The following is a 24,690-nucleotide window of genomic DNA, read 5'->3' on the forward strand; positions in this document are numbered from 1 at the left end:
AGTTGTTTAAATCGCACGAATAGTCGCGGTGGTGGCGTACTATTGATGGTAAAAATGCGCTTTCAGTGGGATGTCTGAATTTTCTGTCATCAACGCTGATTATAAAGTTCTTTTCCTTGTTATCGAAAACAAGGTTGTGGCGGTCATATATCGCCCCCCAAACAGAAATTTTAAATCTTTGTTCGCATTTCTTGACATTTTCTTGTCCTTCATAAGTGAAAACAAAGACGTTGTCACTTTATGTGGTGATTTCAATATTAACCTCCTTGCAGATAACCCCACAAAAAATGAATTAGAAAATCTGTTGAATTATTCTGCCCTCTTAAACGTGATGTGCAATCCTACACGTGTTGCACTGCAGACTGAATCACTACTTGATCTACATATAACCAACATGCACATGCCTATTCTGAAGCAGGCGTAATAAATACTTATATCAGTGACCACCGTGGCGTTTTTATGTGCGTTCCGAAAAGCAAATTCCCTAATACAAAAAAGATACCAAAGTTATTTCAAGATATGTCGAATAAAAATTTGAAGAATTTCCAAGAGAAAGTTGTTAAACATGGCTGGAGCAATTTTCTTAAGGAAACAAGTGCCGAAAGGGCATATGCTTTGTTTTTAACGGCTTTTTTGTGTATATACGAGTGCTTCCCTTATAAACATGCACAGGAACGAAGGAACATTAGGACGCCATGAATTAAACCTGAATTTCTGAAGAAAATTTATAAGGATAGGCTATATAAAAAGTTCGAAAAACTCAAGACCCTGAGATGCTTAAAGTTTTTAAAGTCTTTAGAAATAAACTGACGGACGGCGGAAATCCGCAGTGCACGTGATCAATATTTCTGTAACCAGTTTTTCTGCTCGATGAATAAGTCGAATGAATTATGGAGGAAACTGAATGGACTTCTCAACAGATCTACAGGCCCAAGCCCAGTAACAAAAATTCAGACTCAAGATAAGGAACTCACAGGCACTGATTTAGCTAACGCATTAAACAGCTACTTTACAGAGATAACTAGTAATTTCGTTGATTCTAATACTCTTCATATAAGAAAGGAGAAATCAATGTTCTTAACGCCAATATCAGTTTTAGAGGTCATGTCGGTTTTCATGGGGCTAAATAATAGCAAATTTGGTGACGCAGACGGCATTGTAATGAAACCAGGGAAGTTTGTGATAGGAGACATAGCAGAGCGCTTAGCTCACATATATAACCTTTGCTTATCTCAAGGAACATTTCCGGGGCAAATGCAACTCGCCAAAGTGAGCGTATTGCACAAAAAAGGTAGTTAGAATGATTTTACAAATTTTAGACCCTTACCCATACAAACCCGATTTCTCAAAAGGATTTGAAAAAATGGTTCTTACCAGAACAACAAACTTTAGCGAACAATGCAATATCATGCACGGCGCGCAGTATGGCTTCCGGAAATATCAAGAAAAGAACTTATACTGCAATCGCTCGAAGATAAAGAAGTAGCCCTTGTAATATACGTGGATTTTACAAAAGCTTTCTATTATTTAAATCACTCCATCCTGCTAAAAAAAGTTGAAATGTACGGATTCCGCGGAACGGTTCTATCGCTTCGGGCGTCCTACCTTAGTGAGCGCAAGCAGTACGTGTATTTAAAGGGCTACTCTCCTAATATATTCGCCATTTCTGCCGGCGTGCCTCAAGGTAGTATTCTGGGCCCATTTCTGTTTAACTTATATTTGAATGACATTGTTAACGTCGATCCGATGGTGAAATTGGTCATTTATGCTGATTGTGTGACACTGTTATTCTTTGCGGGAAGCACGGATGAGCTAAATATTAGAGTGAACAGAACGCTTGTGGAATTAGATACATGGGTGCGACTTAACAAATTGAAAATAAACGTTAGTAAAACGAAGGCTGTCATATACCATGCGAAAGCAAGAAGATTAACATTACCTCAGTCATTATGCTGCACAACTCAATGATAGAAACAGTAAGCGCATTTAAAATACTTGAAGTCTATATTAGTGAAAATATGACCTGGGAAATTCACATCAACCACAACAAATGGTAAACAGAACGATACCGCATTTGTTAAATTTCTGCCATAACAACGGATTCACTCCCGAAACAGCGTCGAAGCAGGAACTGAAATTGTTTTTCTGTGGCAAAACTCTTCTCATGACAGAATTTCACGTGGTTTTTCATCGCTGCGCATGTACGCAACACGCACTGCAAAGTAACAATATGCTGTTCGTACTACACAACGTGTACAATTTTTTTTCGTCATTTCCTTCATTATTTCATTTATTTTATTTCATTTTCATTTTTATTTCCTGAAAGACCCCCGAGGGAGTATTACATAAGGGGTGGGGTTTCTTTTGTTTTTTTTACGCCGAATATTGTTGACACAACGAGCAGTGCGATGTTACATTTGATATGCTATGCATGAAGCTTGATGGACAGGTGATGGGGGCGATGTTGCGAGAAAGGCCGTTCCAGTCTTTTGCTGCGCTGGGAAAAAAATGAAGCAGAAAATGTTTTAGTGCGGGCACGTGGGTAAGAAACTTGTAACACACGACCAGTGCGATGACATATGTCGCCTGCAGGAATAATATAAGGAGCGCTATTAAGTGACCAGTGAAAGAACTTGTGAAATAGAGAGAGGGTTGCAATGCGTCGGCGACAAGACAAAGGTAATAAGTTACACTCGGCTTTGAGGGATGAAGCATTGATTTCATATGAGTACGAAGCATGAATGAATTTAGCAGCACAGTTTTGAACGGATTCTAGCGTATCAGTGAGACCTACTTCGGGTGGGTTCCAGATGGGAGAGTTTGAGTACGGAAAGCACTCATACTTAGCTCTCACTAATGATTTGTAAGCAAGTAGTTTTACGTGTCTGGGAGCGTTACGTAAATGACGTTTTAAGAAACCCAAAGTTCTGTTAGCTGATGACGGGACTTTAGCATGTGCGTGTTCTAAGACATATTCTTAGATAAGGTAACTTAAAGGTATTGATAAGTGGTTACTGATTCAACGGGGACGTTAGCTATGTCATAAGTGAAGTGAAGGGGAATTGGACGATGAGTAAAGGAAATGAGCTTGCATTTAGTAATGTTTATAGGGACATTAGGCAGTCATCACACCATTGTACTATGTGGTCGAGGTCTTGTAGAATCATACGGTCAAATGTGCTAGTAACAGTTCGCTAAATAACACAGTCGGCAGCACATATGCCGTTATTAGAAGATACATGCAAAGGTAGATCGTTAATGTATATTAGGAAGAGAAGAGGACCGAGGACATAGCCTTGAGGCACCCCCGATAATTCTGGAAGTGGGCTGGATAATTTGTTATTTGTAAACACTACTTGTTAACGGTTAGCTAAGAATTCTTTTATTCAATTTAGTACATTCGGGTGCAAGTTTAAGAATAATAATTTTTAAATTAGGCGTTTGTGGGGTATTTTATCAAAGGCTTTCGCGAAGTCAAGAAATAAGGAGTCGGTTTATACGTTAACATCAAAGTCAGCATGAAGGTCATGAACAAAGATGGCAACCTGGGTTTCGCAAGAGAGACCCCAACGAGACACATGCTGAGAATGGCGAAAGAAGTTATGAGAGTCGAGGAAATTCATGGTGTAAGAGTAAATGACGTATTCCGTGAGTTTGGAAGGTACGCTGGTCAAGGAAATTGGCCGGTAGAGTTCAGAGGTGAGTTTTGGTTACCGGATTTGAAGATGGGAACAACTTTCCCACTTTCCATTCATCTGAAATGACACCTGTTGAAAGAGATTGCGAAAATACTAAAAGAAAATAAGCCGAAACAGTGTGACTGATATTTTTCAACAGTTCCGCGTTAATGTCATCCAGTCCAGTTGCCAATGAAAACTTGGTCTTTTCGATGAGGGATGAGATACCATCAACAGAAAAACTGATTTCAGGCATGGAAGACGTGATACGACATGAAAACATAGGTAAGGAAATGTCTACTTCTTTAGTGAAGACAGATGAAAAGGCCTTGTTAAAAGCATCAGCACATTCAGCGTCTGAAAGAACCTCTCCAGAGTCGTTAGTAGGAGTGGTGGAAGCTACTGCTTGGGGGCTAATTATCTGCCAAAACGTGCGGGGATTATTAGTTAACATATTAGGCAGATCGTTGTAAAAGAAAGTATATTTGGCGTTACGGATTCCTGTGAGACAAGCTTTTTCAGCTGCATAATACTTGCCCCAGCTTTGGACGCCTCCTTTAAGTTTGACATTCCGGAATAAAAGTTTTTTTTTTTGTTATCTAGGTGGGGCAAAATTTTGTTAAACCATGGTTTTGGGCGGTTTACATGTATAGTAGTTTTAGGGATGAACATGTGTATTAGCTCGGTTAATTTCTGCTTAAAAGTGAGCTAGTTCTCCTGAATAGAACAATGGTAAAAATTGCTCTTATATGTCGGTAAAAAGGTGCAAAGTTCGTTATTCATGGTATCATAGTTACCGTTATTGTATAAGGTTTTTGTTTTCTTGTGTGAAGGATTGGAAGGCGAAAACTGTAGCATTTTTTACTTGCACTTTTTTCATGTATGGATGTGTCCCTTTCACATTGGTGTTTCACGCAGTTTAAAAACTCGTTCAGTTATTCAGTTATTCAGTTCAGAGTCAGTTATTCTCACTGTTATGGACTACTTATTGGTGTTTCTGGTTCTTATGTTGCTATGCCAAAAATGTACTGTTTCTTGTATTTTGTACTCCAGGGAGCTGGGAACTAGTCAAGCTGACTTGTCAGCTTTTTTTCCCGCACTCCCACACTTCATGAGTGAAATAAAGGAGATTATTATTATTATTATTATTATTATTATTATTATTATTATTATTATTATTATTATTATTATTATTATTATTATTATTATTATGTACAAGGCTATATCGCTAGACACTAGATGCGTATTTCTCAATTAAATCGGGCGATAACACTGCCGCTGGCACACCGCGCACGTAAGTGCCAAGCGAAAAGGTGAATGCTGTTAGTGATGACGACAGCGCTGCATCGTCCATTGTGATATTTTGTGTCTGATAGTCTAGGAAACTCTCTGAGACATGGAAAGGAAGCAGGTAAATTAAGGTCAATTTGCTGGTATGACTTAGTGATGTAGATAAAGTTATTCACATTCATTTTAGTCACAAAATACAAGCCGGAGGTTCCTAATGCGCTTCTCACTTATCTTAGCCTTCAGTCTAATTGTAGGCCCGAAATCCCCCGGTGCGACTAACTGAAGCTTCAGGAGCAGATGACATACAATATGGATTAAATGGCAAGCTTGCTCTCTTTTTTCGCAATGCATCATGCAACATTTTAGTATTTATGTTGAAATCCAAGTTTAAGGTCTCGATTTAAGGATGGTTTTAAAGATCGCTTTTAAACTTAAAGATCGGCTTAACAAAAAGATGGTGTGCGCCGCACCGACGGTAATACAATGCAGAAAATTTCCCTGTACAGAAATGAAGAAACTTGCTGCCACTCATCCAAAATCATTTAGTACGTCCTTGATTAAAAAAGGGCATTGTTTTTCTTCCTTATATTCATGACGAGGACTCTTCTTAGATTTGCTACACAGTGCATTAGTTCAGATTGCAAAGTAAAGCAGCAAACACTGTCCAACTTTAGTAAGTCCTTCGAGCTAGACCTTCGTAATTTGGGCCGCTCTGCCTGTCCCACAAGCTTGAGTACCAATTAAGTTGTACAGTGTATCTCTATGGAGTCTGACCCATGCTAAAGGCGTTACCTCACCGTATAGAGTGGATGAGCGTTAACATGTCACGATTTCCTGGTCAGAAGACATTTGAACTTCATCGCAGCATGAATATACCGTCGCGATATATTCAGCCGAATATATGTAAACGAAGAAATTAATGCGCTGACTCGATCGCTGTAAATCTTTGCAGGCGTAATGCTCCGCCAATACATTTAAAACGAAGGGAAGCGCGAACAAGACAGGTAGCGACGAATAAAGATGAAACACTCGCCAAGCCTTTGTCTTAAACCACACTGTAATGGGTCAAGCATTTTATTCAACTCGAGGAAATGTGATAGACAGCGACTGATATTTTTTTTTCAAAAGGCTTACAGAAGCAGCTCGTAAGTGCTAAAGGCCGATAAGTTTTCACCGACGAAAAATCTCTATCGTGCTTCAACACCGGGACAACATCTGCACGACATCTGCTATCCTTCCGTTTTGATGGCAAACGCCCAGCAGCCCAGATGGTATTGAAAAGTGTGAGTAGCGTAATTTCTGTGTCTCGGTGGAGGAGGAGACTTAAAGGTGGAGGTGGAGACTTAAAGGAACCTCTCCCAGCTTGTCCTCCTAGCTTGCCGTCGCGTCAGCGTTCCTTGTGATCTAATGGGCTTGAATTCGATCAGATTTTTAGCTATTGCGAATTGAAGGAGTTTGCCCCATGCTTTACTTTATTTCTTGCGGGCCTGCTTGCAGTCTTGATTCCACCAAGGGACTCGTCCTTTGCACGCGCTACCACTGTTTCTGGAATGCATTTATCTCGAGCGTCAATAATAAAAGCGGTAAAAAGTGCTACTGCATCGTCTATAGTAAATTCATTGATATCTCATGATAAAAAAGTGGATTGTTTAAGAAGTTTCCAATGGGCGGAGCGTAGTTTCCACCTAGGGACATGCGAAGGGGAGTCATACAGTTACTGGAAAGTGATCACTCCCGAATGAATGTTTTATTATGTTCCGTTCTAAGTCGGCAAAAAGGGAAGAAGAGTCAATCGACAGGTCTACTGACGAATACGAATTCTGATGAAGATTATAAGAGGTTGGCTCCATCTTATTGAGGCGGTACGCACCGTAGTTTACAAGAAAGTTTTCAATGAATGGACCTCCCGCGTCGTACCGCAGGTCTCTCCACATCGTGTTGTAGGCAATAAAATCACCCACGAGTGTGTAGGAGTCCGGAAGCTGATCAATGAGGTCATATAAATCGGTTTTTGTGAGATGATAGTTGGGGGTATGTATATAGAACATACAGTGTCCACTTTATTAAGAAGGATTGCCCGAACTGAGACTGCCTCAAGGGGAGGGGAGTCTGGAGGGCGACATGTTGGCAAGGTACATACTTGTCTGCGACTATTGCTACAACACCGGAGGTATTAACCTCGTCACGGTCTTTTCGGGAGGTGCTGCATTGACGAAGAAAGTTCGTGTTTATATGTTTCAGATGTGCCTCTTGAACACACAGAAACTTTGGTTTATGTTTGTGTGGCAGTTTTGTAATATCTTCGAGGTTATGAAGAAGTCCCCTAACAGTCCATTGTTGTATTTGTTCTCCTTAATAAGAAAGGAGTTTGTGTTGTGCGTTTATGAGACGGAGATCAGCTCACGGGGCCCTTTCCAGGCACCGTGACGCAAATTTTGTCTTTTTTGGAGCGGTCCAAAAAAATCCCGCCGCTCCTTAGGCGCTGGCTGCGGTGTCTGTATAGGTGTTATGTCCATCACCTCTTGCGGGGCGCTGGACACGGGCTCTTGTCAGTGTTGTGCTTGACGTGAGGGCCTCGATACGTCGGATGAAACCTTTGAGGCCACCAACCTGGAGGTCGACGGGCCCTCCTTAACGGACGAGTAAACAGCGCTGGCTGATTAAACAGCACAGCCACAGTCACACTCTGTGGGCCGGACCAATGCCGGATTCTGCTGCGACGTTGCTCCCTTGAGGTATGGAAAACAGAAACGCGTTTTTGTGCTTCTTGAAATGATGTTTCCTTTGATTTTTAATGTACTTATACTTTCTCCTTTTTCAGGTTTCACAGGATCGGGAATATCCGAGGGGGTCGCTTTCGAAATTCACAGAGTGAGGTGTGCCAGAAGAGTTATCGGAAGTGTGGTCTTTGTCATATTTTGCGCAGGTGAGTGCGAGCTTTGGCCGTACTTCTGACACTTGAAACACCGACGAAAGCTGAGACTGTAAGGTCTTCCACGTATTTTAGCATAACCTACCTCAAGGGTCTCTGGTAGCACACTAGAGGCAAATGTAATGGCCAGATGTATTGTTGGAATTTCGTTGTTGTCTGGCGTGATTTTGACTTTTACTTCAATGACATTCTGGCCCTGCTAGCATTCCGAAAGTTCTGCTTCGGTTAGTTCTAACAAGTCGGAATCTGATACCACGACTCCGACTGTGTTCAGGGAACGATGTGGGGCCACTGTTATTGGGATGTCAGCGAAGTCTGTCAGATTTGCAACCTTTTCATACTGCAGCTTGTTACGAATCTCGCGGAGGAGGCCACCGCTTGCCGTCTTGCTAGCTTTATAGCCTAGTCCAATGGTTTTTATTATTGATTTAGAAACAAAGAGTGATAATACAACTCTTACTGGTTTTTCAAGTTTATTGCTTTGGATAACGTGGTATAGGGGAAGCGATAGTTTGTGTGGCACAAAAAAGTTCAGGGAGACTTCAGTGCATACGCGCTTTGCAGCGGTATGATCAGGTAGCAAAGAAAATGTCGCTCTATGCATGTTGGATGCATGGAGCGACATGCAGTAATGGCAGTAATGCAGTAATGGCAGCTACCCTATGCAGTAATGGCAGTAATGCCGTAATGGTGCAGTAATGGCAGCGACCCACCACGGAGCCCAACAAGGGGACGCTGCAAGTTTGACAGAGCAATTACTTGCAGACGCCAGCTGTGCATCGGTGTTATAATGCAATGCGTCATACTCAAGGTTGGATATACCTGTCGCGAACTTTGGTCGCGTGTCACTGATCTCGAGGTCGCACGGATTTTGGAAGAGATGTGCTGCTCCGCGTCTGGAGACGCGGAGCAGCACAGAGAACAAATTTTAATTTACCCACACTCAAAAACTCTAAACAAAACTCATGTAACTAAAACACCATGAAGAGACGCCAGCACCTAAGCCACCTACTTAACAGTGACTAAACATGTGCTTATTGCCGGCCATGTCAGTCCTTAGCGCTTTCTACGCGAAAGTCCGGCAACCCTACTCTAACCTATGGCAAAAAAGAGCTTCCTTACAGCCTTTTGTCGGCGCCTGTATCCTCCGAGTCCGTTGCCTGTCGGATCTTCCTCATAGCCGACGCCGTAGACGTTGCTGCCTTGATGTGGGTCAGTCCACCTGTCCGTCTTTTGATGCCGGTGTCCGGAACTCCGTCGGTGACGTTTCACTCCGGCCTCACTGGCTAGGCCTAACTCCCGGTTCCGCCGCTACTTCTTCGAGTGCCGACGAGATGCCCCGGGGACTATAGTACGTGCCGGTCCGCCTCTGATGGGGGATCCTTCCTGGAGTGCCCGGCACCGCCGCGAGAGGCTGCAGCAGGTCCAAGGAGCCTCGCTCGAACGTCGCCGAGGTCGATAGTTACACCCTGGATTGCCAGCGCCACAGGCTTTACCGAACCTGCATGGCTCCCGGCGCCAGTGCGATGCTTACGCTCCAACCTTCTTGACCCAGAGCTACGTCGATAATGCCAGATCAGCGCCACTTCTCTCCCGATCATAGCTCGGGTCACGCGCCTTGAGGGCTCGTGCCATTCGGACCGATCCGTGGACATCGTCCTCTTCCTTTCTTTTTGTGCCGCATGCTTCTTAGATATGACGGCTAACCCAAGCCGCCTGGGAGAGACAAAAGAATTAGGAAGAGAGGAGATGACAGTACAGAAAACGTAAGTTGATAGGAAAGCAAAAGATTAAGGAGAGGGACAGGAAAAGGCGACCACTGATTTCCTCAGAAAGGGCCACTCTGCGGGTACCATCTACGTGAAGGCGACGCCAAAGGGGTGTGTTGCCTCCGACAAGGGGTCGTAAAGGTATAACACCCGGAATTGACTCAACCCCCAAGGATCACCTTTTCTCTGGGCACGGTGAAGCCACGTACGTTTAAGCGTGGGAGGGCCCAAGCCTCATGTCACGTCTCTTTCTGCGCATGTAAATGTTACAGTATCTAAGAGCCTACTGTCTAAACTTTCACGGTTAACTTCCTTTGAGGCTTCAATAGCGTTGTCTCAATGATCCCTGAAAAACAGGAAGGAACGCACACAGGAAATTGTATGATGAAAAATATGAGTTCCGGTGGCATATTGCTGCCAATGTGTGCACTTCCGCAAAGATCTTCTAATGTAGACGCAGGTAGAGATGGATTATAGAAATGAAATTGAAGGGAGGGCATTTGGGTGGTATGACGCAACTTAACAGCCATACTGACAAAAGGCTACATAAGTTTTTTTTGTCTATTTCCCCCACTGTTATTTCCATTTCCGGATTATCTTAGACTTCTTATATATTATGATTTTTGAAGGCAATTTACTATGATTTTCCTTCTCTACTTTCCCCAAGTTTACTGTTCACACGTGTCTTTTAGGCAGTGCTCAATTCCACCAGCAGATTTATTCACTCTGTTTGTCAGTTTCACAATCGCCTCTAACATAACAGCGCATGAACGACCCCTGTGCGGTCTGCCACTGAAGTGAAGAACTCTGTGTGGAAGGAGACCAAATTAACGTTAACATAACTGGCTAGACTTATTTTTGTGGTTTTAATAGACAAGAACAGCAAAATTGATATTAATATTATTAAGCACAAAATATATTCTCATTTCTGTACGGCAGATATCTTGTAAACAGGTCAATCGCCGACAGACGGGCATGTGTAATGTGGACACATTCAAACTCCCTGAAACATTTCATACCAGACGCCCACTTTCTGGCAGCAGACGACTGTGTGATTCCACTTCCGTAGTTCCAGATACCTAGTTACCCAAGTTGGCGTCAAAGGCGTTCACTGAAGAGCTGCACACACCTACTGGCATATGGCCAGTGGACCAAATTGGCATCAAATAGGTTCGTTGAAGACCCGCACAAACCTAGTGACACATACCCAGAGCTCCAAGTCTGCGTCAAAGAGTTTCTTCGAACAGCGGTACCTACCCAGCCCCGCATCTAAGTGACACATGTCGGCGTGGAAGAGGTTCGTTGAAGAGCGGCACGTATGTACACTTTGCCACATACTCAGTGACCCAAGTAGGTCCCATAGTTGGTTTCGAGCCCTGTTACTTCAGCACAAAGGCGCGATGCGCTACCCATTCTACCACGGGCTACCCAGTGTCCCAGGTAGGTGGGAAAATGGTTATATACAAACATAAATAGATAACCCCCCCCCCCCCCCCGAACGTTCATACATAGGATAATTTGTCTCCGGAAAGTGTGTCAAACGCACTAAGAATTCTAGCGCAATAAAACATTAAGGGTTTTATGTTCGAAACCACAATATCATTACTACGCATGACGTTGTGGGGGAGCTCCGGAATACTCTTAAGCCTTTCGGGCTCTTTAAGATACACCCAATGCTTGGTAAAAGAGCGTATCTGCATTCTGCTCCTATCGAAAGGTGGTCACGGCAGCCGGGATACAAACCACGACTTCGAGCTCGACAGTGCAATGCCACAGACACTGGGTTACCGCTGCGCGTTGAGAAAAGGCTATTATCTACCCGTTATGCAACCTTTCTTCAGCAGCTCTTGCACACGCCACCCTTCTGTCTTATAAAAGCTTAATTGGTTGGCTTTACATAGAAATCCATCCACGGAGTCTATCAAGGCTCTACTCCTGCTAAATGAAATTGATGATGGAATGTCTAATCTGTTTTTATCTGTTCTATTATTAGCACCCGCTTTCGCGAGAACGTTCCAACGTTCTATAATACTCTGTAGTAAAGATGCCTTGTTTTACAGGAGTTGTGCCATGCGATATTGGCCGCGGTGGAAATCAGTAACTGCGTGATAATAACTATGAATTTCACTGATATTCAGTAGCAAGACTATAAATTAATTACTTTATGTCACATGTTTCCAATGTTGTTTTCATTGAAACTGTCACCAGTGTTGTTACCTTTGTATCGAAAATTTGTCATCAAATGCAAGTTCATTTCACTTCTTGAAAATGTGCAGCAGGTGAACCTGCGTTATTTTATTGCTTCATTATGGGACGACACTTAAATTGTTTGCCACTTTGTTAGATTGCATTAACACTCAGTACGACAAAGCAGCCATGGTGTAATTTTGCTTCGATACACACCATTTCAGACCACGACACCAGAATGGCTATAAAACTTCGCATCTCAATGGCTGCTGTTTCAAAGCAATAAACAGACGAAAGAAGCTTTCGAGGTTCAATATGCGTAAGAAATATTACCAGAAACACTCTACCTTGACATCTAGCGTTTTTTTTTTTTTTTTTGCGTGTGTGTGTGTGTATGTGTGTGAAACTTTTCAAACCCGCACACATGTCTTCTACAGAAACATCGCCTATAGGGCACAAAAGTGTGAGTAAAGTTGTTGGCTTGTATTTCAGTGCGGAGTGTGCCATCGAAAGCGCCCCCACATTCGACACTTGCTGTGTTCAGCAATCAGAGTATGCGACTGCACACACTGGCGTACCGCACACCTAGGCCCGCGCAAAAGACGTGACCTGGTTATGAGCCCGCACAAGGGGACACGCCTCGAAGTGCACTTCCTATTTGATCTTCGCCTTCCCTCGATCCTGTATACGCACTTGGAGAGCACCTGTGTACACAGCGTCAAGCGTTTCCTGCATTTCGTATTCGACAAGACGACTTCTGGTGAACAATAGGCGTTTCCTTGGTTCGCAATGCGCGTCGCACACACAGGACGCTTTATGTTGCACTGGCCGAATGTAAAAAGGGTAACTGGCCGCATTGCCAAACGATTTGCGGGTGTGTACGTACTGTTAAAGAATGCCTAAATATATATATGCGCAATGATGTATATGCGCTACCCCATACACTTTAGGTAGGCATCGTAACCTTAGGTACCTATACTCAACTGGTCAAAAAAATTTAATTCAGCACAACATTTCTGGTACCTTGGAACAACACAAATCCCTGCAAAGCCATTTGTTAGGTCGTGCCATTTTCTACAAGCATTCTCGTAATTTTTCCTCTGGAGTGTATGCTTGCGTTGCAACATCTTCTTGTTCTTTCTTGTGTTGAGATAATTCAAGCATTTTGAACTTGTATGCCAAAGACATAAATCTTGTACAGTTTTCGTGCTTGAACTTTTGGATGTCTTCGCATGAAAACGCATTGACCGCAACGAGAAGGCCACAGTGCTACACTCCCAATTAACATCTTCATTTCGACAGCACATGCACTTGTAATGGCGGTACTCGTAGGCGTTAGCTCCTGGATTACGCACGCGAGTAGTATCAGCACGAAATACTAATAAACAGCGGAAGACGTTGCGATTGCGCTTGCGCTTACCGACCCCCTCTGCGAGGTACTTCTTAGCGACTCACAATCTGCAGTTCGCAGCTACGCGCGGAGGCAGTCGTCTGGCGACAACTGCCGACACACACCTTCTCCAGTGCGGCGCGATTGTGGCCCATTTTCCCTGCGCGATAACCGAGTGCTTTTTGCAAGTTATGTCAGGCAACTAAAGCGACGCTCTCGCACATGTGGGAGTGTCCTGTTATGGCAGCTAAAATGGCAGTAGCTACGGAGGTTCTTGCATCGAAGTGGGCCGCCGCTCTGCGCAGCTCCAACCTCAATATACAAAAGTGGGCAGTCCAGCGGGCACGAGATGGGGCGACGAGGCAAGGCCTCGAAGTCCCCTCATGGGAGACCTGATCTCGGGCCGTTAAACTTTGCAGGATTTTCTATAAAGTTGTTTCCATCTATTCATGGCGAAATGCCCTTGCCAATTTGGATCCCGTGTAAAAAGAGCAGGTTTAAAGATCACGGCATAAAATTGCCTATCCATTCTAATACAGGGTTAGTGAGATGATACACTGTTCACCTTATCTATTTGTGAAAAATGGTTGTAATAATTCTCCCGCAATCATGCTCCGAGTCATTTTCAAAATATTATGTTCTGGTGATGGCTGGTTGCTACCCAGTAAAAAAAAAAAAAAAAACGCGAGTAAGCCGTGACGATTGCTATTGTAGACGTCTCTAGCGAAGGCACTACTGCTGCTCATTGTGATCACCAGCATCTACTACTAGCCTGGCGCTCTTTAGCAATACTTGAAAATTGCTCACACAGTAGCTAATCTTCTAATTAATTAAATAATTAATAAATTTTTTAACCAGCATCCGCTGGAGAGATTGCGCTATTTTCGAATATAATCAAGAGTGATTAGGGCTTCGTAATATTTATTCACACTTTTTTGAGCTTCTTGTGCACAACAATAACGAAAATTATATATATAAAGGCACAAAAGTTGGACGATAATCCAACAGATACATTTGAACTTTGAAGGGTCTGATAACACCCCAACCTCGTGACATGATTGCTTAGCGCATTTCTAAAATGTTTCGTAAGAATCTCTAGCACTCATCATCAAGAACATTTCAACCTTATCATCAAAGGCTGAGTTTCACACATGAAACTCCGATAAACAAGTCCCAGTCCTTTTTGTATTGAATTAGCTGCCCAATTTGCACACAGTTGAATTGTCGTATTGTCTGTATTACTTCAAAACGATCTAGTACCGCAGTTCTGGTTGCACGTCAATATTCGATGACGAAATTTTATACCACCTTATTACCCGCACACGGTGCAGCTAATAACAGTAAGAGGAAACTAGATTTAATGTAGAAGTCAAAAATAGACACCAGTTATCTGGAACAAAAGAAACGTTATGAAGTTTCACCATCTATGTCCCAAAATATGTTAGTCTTTGTCAAAGTACATAAATTACAGCATTATCGAGTTGTAACGAAACAGATGAAAAAAAAAACATGTTTTTTACCAGTTCATGCTCATGCTTGTCAAACAATGTTTTAATTGGCACACCGTTGGCAACATGATGCATAGGAAGAGTGAACGATGGCACCTATCTGCCGAACAAGAACACCTACACTGATTCATATGCAGTATAGATTTCATGAAGCATTTATTTACCTTAATTCTATCACGCACCTGCATGCTGATTTCATTCCATTGGGTGTTTGTAAATTTTCTATCCATGTTGTGAGTTTTATAGAATTGTTCTCAACCCTAAGTTTCCGTTGCCGTTCAGTGAAATGATGGACTTAATTTTAGACAATTTTGGGGAAAACAGAAGAGAACTTCATTTATTGATGACGTTCTGACCAATCATTCATGGCAGCTTTAGATCTGAGCTTTGAGTTTTCAGATGGTAATGTTTGATATGCCCACTCTCCCCTTAAAAAAATCTAGATTTCACCTGATCACTCGGCATAATAGAACACTGGTAAGCACATCACACTGTCCTTGCTTTGCCTACAATTAATGCTGCGCAAGTCAGGCACACACTTACACGGGCAAGATTTACCAATCATGACAGCAAAATTCTAAGTGCTCGCTTCCCTCTGTCAGTCTTCAAAGCAGTGCTTGACTGTGTGTTACAGAAGCCAAAAACCAGATGGGAAACCAGGAGGCTGGTAAACAACAGGCAGTGCCCTATGTACACCCAGTGAGGCGTAGAAGAACGCGGCTCTGTCATGTAAGGGGTCCCAGTTTTTTCTATTATCCAAACATGTTGGTTACGTTGTGCCTTACGATCGCTTGCACAAAACAGCGAAAGTCCTTGAAAGAAACACTCAAACCACTAAGGCTTCATATATTATCTACAGTGATAGAAATAGTATATACAACTTCTGTAAACTGTGGCAAGTCTTATCGATGCACCAATAGGACACGCTGATAGAAAAGGAAAATGATGGGGAGCACTTTACTGTTTAAAACAGAGATGCTTCGCGCAACATCCTCAGCAAAACCTGAGACCGAAATGCGAGGCAACTGATTCAAGAACATTAATCAGAAATTTATTTAATTGACTTCGCGATGCATTACATTTGCGGTATTCTTCAAGAAGTAGTTTGAAAACACTAACTTGAAAAGACTAACAGTAATTCAGGATTTCGTCGAGGTATGTAACGTGCAGGCATGGCAGGCGTCTGTGCTTGATATCGGGAACGGTCTCATCAAAAGTTGGCAGTTCGGTCCTGTCTGTCTCTAACCTACGTGTCTGTCTCTAATATGTATCCGATCACGATGCTCACGCTGCATCAACACCGACACTCGCTGCCCATGCTGTTCGGCTACAGTTCCTTCTCGGCATTGCCTTTATAACAGAGGGAGGGGCGACACCAAAAGAAGTCGGTGACCTAAATCGTGGCTTGTGAAGGGGCGTGCTAAGACGCCCCTTGGTGTGATTGCGGCATAGCAGTTTTCGTTGACAGCAAGAACGCATCTTCCGCTGCCCTGTCCATCGAATTTACTCTGTCAATACGTCGCGACTTGTCGGCCCGTCGCTCGAGGCCGAAGGTTTCCTAAACAAGCAGGCGAGACGGAGAATACGGATGGACACTCTGCTTCCGCAAGAGTACCCTGGCTGGCGCCGTCCCTAAAGGGCTGCCAATTAAAATTCAGTGCGCGGCGCATTCGGTATCGGCTTGCTCGTTGAGTGCCGAAGAGATTAAGCAAGTGAAACAGTGCGCGGTCGACTAAGAGACCACGCAAGGTGATTCGAGAAGATGCGTGGTCAGCGGGCGGGGTCGCTCTGACGTCTTATCGCTAGCCTAATGTTTCGAGCTGCGACGAGGTGCCTCTCTGATGACACGTTTGCGTACGCGATCTGTGGTCGTCGCCCGTTTCTTGCCCTCGAGTCCGGACTATCCTCTTTCTGCGAAAAAGAGCCGTTCAGTGTCCTCAGGGTTACGCAACACGAAAAGAATTGGCTACAGTGCCTCTCGTAAACCTGATAAACACGTTCTCGTGAAATAACGAGCAGGCGACACTCCCCTTCCTGCTTTGCTCTTAGATATGACAGCTTGCTTGGCTTTTCCTTCATTCGGTCGTTTCACTTGGTTTGACCATTCTGATTCCTGCGAGCCACTAAAAACTCATTCGGTTCAATACACCGTGGCTGTGAAAGTCTCCTTGATCGCAGTGCAATTCTCAACGACGTCCGCCTTTTCACCTTCTCCTCTCCGAAACAGCAGAGAAGCAAGGAATCGTTAAACTGGCACTAATGGTACGCACTTCTCTCTTAAATCAACTTTTACGACTGCGCTGAGGCAGTTTTCATTATAATTTCGATATTCACCCAGTTGAGGTGAATTTATTGCGTAAACGAAAGCAATCTCAAAATTCCAAAAAGATATCATGACAAGGCACTCTGACTCGGTCCTACAAAAGGTTGGAGCGGAGCCACACTTCTGCCAGAGCGGTCCGTGAATTTCTCTGGGAGCAGTGACGCAGTAACGTGAGCTATGGCTCGCTCGTTGGAGGCACGATAACCACGCGGCCCTTCTCAAAGTGATCTGCTTCACAGGCCGCTTTTTTATTCATACGTGAGCTGTTTATGATGGCTAACCCAAATCTTAAAACACAGTTTTTAAGAAAACAATAAAGAATATCGACTATGACGTATGCAGTGGGCATCAATTTAGGTTCTCCATTTTGTATACGTACGAATGACTGGTTACGATAAACCTCAGTTGCCAGTAAGCCTTATGTCGTGTGTATCTTTGTCATGCTCTTATGGCGTACTCTCGTCTTTACCCAGTCTCCAACTTGTTTTATCTTACATGAAGTACACATTCTTGAAATTTTCATTTATTTATTATAATCGGAAAAGCTACTTTTTTTCCGCTATTACTAGCAGTGAGCTGTACACTTAGCATTTTTAGGCGAGAATATTTGGGAATAAATAACCCGAAATTTAATATGAGCCTAGATACCAAACAGACAGCGGATTGCAGAACACAAGCAAGCTTCATAATAAACAACCGACAACGCTGTCTCTTAAAGAAGCTACGGCTGAATCTTGGGCCTACTACGTATGCATCATAGTTAACTAATTGTGTTTTTGATGACAGTTGTTCTGTTTCTTCGTATAGAAACGAAGGCGTAAAGTATAGAGTATTCGAAAGTTTTTACCAGTCAGTATAATTTGGTTGTGGATGCCAAATTTAAACAATAACCATATTGCGAGTATTTTTAAAGCATCCAAGTCGATCGGGAGCCCTAAACGAAAGCAGTTTTCGGCATTTATTATAAAGTTAGGAGTGAGAGCTAATCATGAAGCGATTACGCTAGTGTGTGCCCTGCATTCATTTTCGTTTTCTTTGCGCGGTGTAAGACAAACAAATCATAACGTTCATTCCAAAACATTGTTGGCTGACGGAATAGCAGCGGCTAAGTGACCATTGATTTCTCAGAAACAATCTACGATGACGTCGTAGATTCCTTGCATTAATGGTCACGCGCCAAGCGGCACCTGCCTCAAGGCCAAAGATCAACGACAGCCTTCCAGAACACCACTGGCTGCCTCATCGACAAATCTATGCCTTTATTTTCAGCTGTTCAAAAGGAAAGCAAAACACAGAGTTTATAGTTCGCATTAAATTGTTTTTTTACACGCACCCACGGCTAAAAAAGCAGTGTTTCCATTGTCAAAGCCGCAGCTACAGGATGAGCTATACTCCAGAAGGCTCTTTGCATTTGCCTTGGCAAAGGAAGTTAAGACAAAAGGACCCCAAAATAGCTGGAAGAATCTGTTTATAACTACACACATGTGTTCAAGTGGGAAATGTTCGTCTGGCTCGAGGCACATGCGTGCAATTCCTCCAGTGCCCTAAGGCAAAAACAGATGTTCGCCGACGAAAGTGATCGAACACTGCTCCAGTGACGGCGGGAAAAGATTGACTCCGGCATGACATAAGGGTGCACGCCGGCCCCGAAATTGCGACCAGTCCTATTCGTGCCGACGCCCCATCCCTGTAGGCACTCACGAGAGAAATTCATCGTCGCCTCAGCGGGGTTACGGAGTGCGCCGCGCGATATATTCAGGAAACGCTCGCCTTCCTAAGCACGACTCCCGGAGGCGCCCCCGCGGCTTGTCTATGCAGCCGGAACAAGATTAAGACTTCACCGCACCGCCGCGGGCGGAAACTGACACTTAAAATATTCCCTCGCTCGGCCCACTCTCGTACGTCGGTTCAGGAGCCACTCTTTTTGGGACTGCGCATAACTCAGTCACGAATTCGCACTGCCGGAGTAAGAATGTAGCGCTGTAACTTAAAATGCGAGAAACAAACAAAACACAACACTAGAAAGAACCAGTTAAGCAGCATATCGCTGTCGGCTCGGTGCTTTGACCGAATTGTTCGGAATGTGAAGCACACTTATTTAGCAGTCGCTTTTCGCGGCAAGGGGCTGCACTACAAACAAAAGGGCTTCCGACTACCGCACTATTTCGAGCATAACACCATCTCCAGATTGCATTAAATATTCTCTCTCTCTCTCTCTCTCTCTCTCTCTAACCGCTCAACATATAGAAAAGAAAGAAACGTTACAAGGGAAATAAGTTTGTATGTTTGTAAACAAATTTTTATATCAGGGGAAACTGTCATCTCGTTACCAATTTCCATCTATTCTGATTTACCCTGCAATCTTGCGTGCTCCAAGCAACGAAATGTTGATATTCAGGCGGCCCAGCTTTTATGCGTGCACTTTAATAAACGAGCGATAATTACATGCAAATGAGACCACGTGTATGTTGCTCGGAGTCCAGTTGAGGAATTGCAAGTAATTTTAGCCCTTGACTTCTCTTTAGTAAATGAAAATATTCAATTGGATATTTCATTCTTATTCTAATTGCCATGAGGTCAATAAGAAATATTCAAAATACACGGAAGTGTCCTGTGTGGAACGCTGCCTTTTTGTCTCTGAGAATTTTAAGCTACTTTGTGGGAGACGCCGCTCCCTTAACTACGGCGATGGACGTGGAGTCACCTGGAGGGGTTCCTGGTCCTTCTACGTCAACAGCGGCCGAACCGGGAAAGCGGTCTAGTCGCCCGAGTGACACCGACAGCGAGGACACTGTGATCTACTCAGGGACCAGTGATGAAACCTCGGATGACAGCGACTTCGTGCCCGTAGCGAAGCACAAAGCAAAGAGAAGACTCGTCAGGACATCTCTTTCCACAAGTAAGGCAACTGGGATCCCGACGCGAAAGCCATCAGACCTCACAATTTTATTTGTGACTGAGGCTGCTAGCGACAATCTAAACCGGATCAACCGCCAAGCCACATATGTGTCGCTCGAGGCACTTGTTCCAGGTCACATCAAAGATGTAAGGATCAACACCTGTAAGAACATCCTCGCTATAGATGTCACAAACCGCAGCGCGCTAGACATTCTGAGCGACGTTAAGGTGCTGGATAGCATCAACGTGCGCTGCTATAAACAAGGTGATCATGACTCTACGGCCGCCGTTGTGTATGACGCAGATAATTCCATAAGCGATGCTAACCTGCATATACTCATCAAGCCGGCGACAGAGGGAATTGCCATATTGCAAGCCCGTCGCCTGGGAAACTCGCAGTGTGTCAAGTTAACTTTCAAAGGAGACAGCCTACCGTCACACGTCAAGGTCGGTCACTTCCGACACATTGTACGGCCTTATGTGCCAAAGCCACTTCAGTGCAGGAAATGTCAAAGGATAGGGCACGTTAGTGCGGTTTGCACAAATGCTGCCGTGTGCTCACGATGTTCTGGGTCGCACAGCTCCGACTCCTGTCGTGCAGAAAACCAAAACTGCGCCATTTGTCAAGGCTCTCATGATGCAACTTCAAAGAATTGCCCACATGTGAAAAATGAGGCGAAAGTCTTGAGGCAAATGGTCAGGTATGGTTCCTTGCACAGGGAGGCTGCCGCTAAAGTGCGACGTCGACGTTCACGTCGCCGGAGATCTAGGGAACCCACTGCTATTGCTAAGGATGCACCGCGTCCACTGACAGTCCACAAATTTCCGCATACAACTAGCAATAGTAGCAATGAGGTTCCTCAGCAGAAATTCTCCAGTATCATTGCCTCATGCGAGGAGTGGCCGCCATTGCCACGGCTAGATCCACCAGCGGAGCGACAAGATGTAGCACACTCGCCGAATCATGCTTCACTTTCTGGCAGCAATCAAGACGACGACAAACAAGTTGTCACCATAATAAGGGCCCTTATGAACACGCTGCGAGTACTACTGACCACCATACACACTCCGGCGGCCCGAGGCGCACTTCAAATACCGGATGCTCTGAATACGGTATTGTCCGGTCTTGAGAAGCACCATAGCTGCTCCTCTACATTCGTTCCTTAAAGAGGCCAAGGAAGCGTGTATCTTCCAATGGAATGTCAGAGGCATTAAATCCCGCATTTCGGACTTTCGTCCGTTTGTTTTTAAGAACAAATTTCCAATAATCGTCATTTGTGAACCAAACGTTGAGAGCGCCATCCGCCTATCAGGATATGAAGCTTTCATGTCTGCCACCTGTAGCGACCGCAGCAAAGTCATCGTTTATATCAGATGCGATTTCACGTATGTTTTACATCCAGTGGCACCTGATCACGACAATCAGTACGTATGTTTGACTATAAAATGCAAGAACGTCGCACTCACGCTCGTAGGTGCCTACATTTCACCTTCGAGTCGATTTGACAACGCAAGACTAAGTGCAATTTTAAAAGCGATACCTGGACCATGGATTATTACCGGCGAATTCAATGCGCGTTATCCGCTATGGGGAAGCTTAAAAATGGACTGTCAAGGAAGACGTGTACTATCCTTCGCATCGGATCATGAACTCTACTGCCTAAACGATGGCAGTCCCACTTTTCTGCCTGGACTTAATTTTTTTTTCAAGATGCCTCAGTGTCAATGTGAAATGGTTCACGGACAACGAAACGCATGGTAGTGACCACGTTCCAACATAGGTTAAAATTGACGGCATACGCAAGTCACACTCTACTACAGTTCTTCATCACATCGACTGGCCTAAATACACGTTGCTCATGGAGAAGAATTGCCAAGAGATCCAGGACTGTCTACCTGGCAACATCGAGAAGCTAATTAATGCCGCTGCTCAAGAAGGCACAAGATCTTTTAGGCCTATTCCTAAATTTTCTGAATTCGAAGCAGAATTGGAGCGGCTTCGAGCAATCCGCCGTCGCGCGGAAAGAAGGTGCAGGCGCACCAAGTCCATCTACGACCTAAGGGAGGCGAGGCACATACAGAAGAAGATCCAGCGTCGGATCAACTCCCTGCAGTCTCTAAGATGGAAAACCTTCTCTGATACCCTTGATCCGCATAAACCCCTGTCACATATATGGAGAACAGTGCGTGGTCTTCGAACATCACCGCAACAATGCCACCCCTTCAAATGCCTGGCTCTCTCCAAGGTCACAGAGAGATCGACGTAGCGGAGGACTTCTGTTTCAAGGTTGCTGGTCTACCGCCATCGCTCACTACACGTGATCCCCGTGATGTTCCGATCTCGCGGGATTCTCGTATGGACAATCTGTTTTCCATCGAGGAGTTGCAGGCGGCGTTGGCAGCGTGCAGACGTTCCTCATCGCCTGGGCCTGACGGGGTGACATACGCAGCTCTTGGAAACCTCGCTCAAAAAACCCGGCATGCACTTCTAGACGTGTACAATAATTCATGGCGTGAAGGAGTAGTTCCTGCTGCATGGAAGTCCAGCCGCCTTGTGCCTCTGCTCAAACCAGGTATATCACCCCTAGACGTGGCGTCTTATCGTCCCGTTGCTCTGGCCAGTTGTCTAGGAAAGGTGATGGAGAGGATGGTGCTGACACGTGGTAGAGTTATACCCCGACGCTATGGCAGGCTTTCGACGCGCACGCTCTTCTATAGACAACGTCATATATCTTGTCTCGACTGTTCAGCACGAAAAAAGCCTCAGGAAGCTGTCAGCGGCAATGTTCCTGGATGATAAAGGCGCTTATGACAACGTAACCCATCAAGCCATCCTGGACGCCTTGGGCGATGTCGGCCTAGACGGCCTTGTTTTTCGGTGGATATCCAGCTTCTTGAAGGACAGGTCATTCTTTGTGTAAACAGAGCATGGTGCATCATCACAACACAACACCTACCGTGGCGTACCGCAAGGCGTAGTCTTGAGCCCCACTCTATTTAACCTCGTGCTTATCGACCTGGTTCATACCTTTCCGCAATCCGTCCATATGTCGATCTATGCAGACGATATATGTATTTGGTCATCAGGAGCGATGCGTCCCCTGGTGCGCGCCAGACTTCGAAGAGCGGCCACACTAACATCAGGTTATCTTCGAGCGCGAGGTCTGGAGGTCTCCTTCGAGAAGTGCTCTATAGTCGCTTTCACGCGAAAGCAATGAAACCGTACGTTATCAGAATTAATGGACAGCCAATTGCCTACGAGAAGACGCAGCGCTTTCTAGGAGTCATAGTAGATCGATACCTTTCCTGGAGTCCTCATATCTCATACCTAAAAAGGAAATTAGTCATGTTAACCTACGGGCTCAGATTTCTTGCGGGAACGTCATGGGGTGCATCTGTGAGAGCGATGCTCCAACTCTATAACGCACTGTTCCTCGGTCTCCTGCGCTATAGCTTACCTGTACTGGGTGGGAGCGGTAAGACCAACCTCCGTGCCTTCCAGTCTTTACAAGCTCAAGCTCTGCGAATTTGCCTTGGTCTTACCAGATGTGCATCCACGGCAGCAACAATAGCCATCGCGCATGACCACCCCATCAATACGTATCTTCAAGTCGACTTCGCCCGACTTCCATGCATCGCATCATCTCGCCTCCCTTCCTGGCGCTCGACCTCGTTCAGCGTTTAGCAAGATTATTGCCGCCAACCATGGAACTTTACCGTCAAATTTCACGCCTGCATCAAGACCATCTCTACCGCTGTGGTGTCTCCATCCACTGCAGGCTCTTCTTTTTATTCCCGGTATCAAAAAGAAAACGGAGATCTCAACTTTCGCCCTCAAACTGTGCTTTCATTGCTTCATGACAAACACAAAGGACGCATCTACGTTTTCACGGACGGTTCTGTCCCCTCTAAAAGTTCAACTAGAGCAGTGGTGATTCCTGCCGAGTCTGTCACCCTCAAGTTCAAGACATCTAACATTACATCATCGACGGCTGCAGAACGCTCAGCTATCCGTGCTGCTCTGGAGTTTATTGCTCACAAATCATCACATTCATGGTCCATATTTTGTGACTCAAAAGCAGCTCTCCAATGTCTGATGTCCCCTTTCAACCACGGACCAAATGTGCAATTAGTCGCAGACATCCGACAACTCCACCATCACACGATCAACAAGGGGCACAACATCATCTACCAGTGGATACCGGGTCACTGCGGAGTTTCGGGAAATCACAGTGCGGATGACGCCGTCCGATCGGCGTACGATGGTGCCCATGTTATACCAATACCACCGTCACGAACAGATGTAGCCACAAGTCTTCGCTCCCTCGCCCGCGAACTTACGCAGAATCTGTGGAACACCAGTGAATTCACGAACGCACGCCTCCACAGATTGGATCCATGTCTGCAACTCCGCCTACCACCAGGGTTACCAAGAGCGGAAGCGACACTCTGTGCCATCTGTGGCTCGGCGTGGCATTGACGAACTCCTATTCATTCCGCATTGGAATGGCCGACCGCCCTACTTGTGACACCTGCGGCTGCGAGGAGACGATTGAGCACCTCCTTTGTGACTGTCCCCGTTACAAAGTGCCAAGAAAAGTGCTCGTGACCGCGCTCGAAAAACTGGACAATCACCCCTTTACAGAGGAAAAAGCTCTAGGACACTGGTCCAGACGGGCTTCAGAACTCAAGTCCTTAAGGGCTTTGTTGAAGTTT

At 44.8% G+C, this 24,690-nt stretch overlaps 1 long non-coding RNA gene across 1 annotated transcript; it reads right to left on the reverse strand.

The window, feature by feature from the left end:
- Positions 1–2,272: 2,272 nt before the first annotated feature.
- LOC129387576 (uncharacterized) lies at positions 2,273–9,600 on the reverse strand. The gene is made up of 2 exons (XR_008614719.1): positions 9,022–9,600; positions 2,273–2,497 (listed from the first exon to the last, which is right to left on the reverse strand). It is a non-coding gene; the product is annotated as an uncharacterized lncRNA (long non-coding RNA).
- Positions 9,601–24,690: the final 15,090 nt, after the last annotated feature.

This window comes from Dermacentor andersoni, chromosome 2 (genome assembly GCF_023375885.2).
Source record: "Dermacentor andersoni chromosome 2, qqDerAnde1_hic_scaffold, whole genome shotgun sequence".
NCBI lineage: Eukaryota > Metazoa > Arthropoda > Arachnida > Ixodida > Ixodidae > Dermacentor > Dermacentor andersoni.